This window comes from Leptidea sinapis, chromosome 35, assembly GCF_905404315.1.
Source record: "Leptidea sinapis chromosome 35, ilLepSina1.1, whole genome shotgun sequence".
Taxonomy (NCBI): Eukaryota; Metazoa; Arthropoda; class Insecta; order Lepidoptera; family Pieridae; genus Leptidea; species Leptidea sinapis.
Window position 1 is genome coordinate 11,037,816 of NC_066299.1, and position 1,727 is coordinate 11,039,542.

Here is a 1,727-nt window from a genome sequence, read left to right on the forward strand (position 1 = left end):
TTACTCACTCTTGTTCTGTTTACGATTCATTGTTGTTGGCTAATAAAGCCAATTTAAACGAATAACGTCATTTGCAGAAGTTTTCACATCAAAAATTATTCATTAAAAACCACTACAAATCCACCTCCATAGTGGGCAGTCTGCTATTCTCATTTTAGCAAGCACAAACTTTGTACAAATAAAAGTTACCGAAACTAATACATAAATTCAACAGCGGTGTCATATCCGGTATGGCCTAGTGGCTAGGATACCTAGCTCTCACCCAGGAGGCTCGGGTTCGATTCCCGGTACCGGAATGAACCTTTTATTCATAAAAAAATGTACACATTTTATATTGATATCATAACGAATTTTAATTTTTTGTAGCATCAAATCTAAATCAATATTAATTAGCAAATTGTTAAAAACGTATACGCAATAAATTTATTAAATCTAATATTATAAATGACTTTTTAACGAAAATATCAGATATGGTGTAAGGCATATAAGGATTTCGGTTGCATAATGCTTTAAAAACATAAGTCACACCGCCTTTTTCACTCGGTCTATTTGGATCTTACACTTGGACATGGTCTTAATAAAGATTGCAATACGTACCTTTCAGATTCATCACTATAATTATTATTATTATTAGTTTGATTTCTATTTTCACTAGAAAACTTAAAATTGTGTCGTTATGTAAAGTCGCTAAATATCTTATATTATTTATATAAATAGAAAGTATATAAAATTCTTGTTACACAGTGTTTGTCACGAAACTTTTCCGAAACGGCTTGACCAACTTTTATGACATTTTTTTCGTATCTCTGAGAATTGATTATAACCTATTTTTATACCCCTAAATGATAAGTGTAACCCATCATTAAGTTAGCTATTTTTATTTAGGTACTAAAATATTCACTAAAAATAATTTATATGGCAAAATAACGTTACCAAATTTAAAAGATATTGGGGTATTTGGGGCTTTCTTCATTATTTTCAATTCACTAAAAAGTAATTTCTCGCAGCATTTTAAATTTACGATTTTTGATTTGCTTTTAAATAAAAGTGTATAAAAAATAAATAAATAAATATAAACCAAAACAAATACAATCTGCGGGGTTGAACTATTTTAGGTTAGTACTTAACATATCAAATATATATATATATATATATATATATCAAAATATTAGGTTCAATCAAGAATCTTGAGCGATGTCACTCTGGCTAATGCTATGCATTGTAATTTGGGATAGCGTGTCACTTACCATTAGACGAACATCTCGACACTTCTTTTCATAAAAAAAAATGGTGTTGGTGATTCTATCTTATAAAAATGGCCACTCTTAGCCCATAAATATATAATAGTTATACGGGCCACTAAATCATTGACGTTCCGGGATTTGAATACTTCGCGTGACAGCATAACGATTGTCTCAGTAAATTCTGAGAATATGCAAAATCACAGTGAAAAATCTAGCGCGAAATTTACATTCGAGATTCCATAGAGAATGGAATTCCCTGGTTGCGTCAAAATATAATTTATGCTGTCCCTTGGTTTATTGAAACGTTTAGCTTATTTATTAGTGAGTTCTTAGAAACTAGAAATTGTTATATATACTTAGTTAGGGACAGGCTTCTTGTATAATTGATCATATAACATTTTCTTTCAAAGTGCAAGAACTATTAATTATTGTGAATGCGCCGGCATAGGTTTTAAATGCATTTAATTGCCAATATCATCTCAA

At 30.1% G+C, this 1,727-nt stretch overlaps 1 non-coding gene across 1 annotated transcript; it reads left to right on the plus strand.

Annotated features, from left to right (window-relative positions):
• The first annotated feature begins 224 nt into the window (after positions 1-224).
• Trnae-cuc (transfer RNA glutamic acid (anticodon CUC)) lies at positions 225-296 on the plus strand. The gene has a single exon. It is a non-coding gene; the product is annotated as a tRNA-Glu (tRNA).
• Positions 297-1,727: the final 1,431 nt, after the last annotated feature.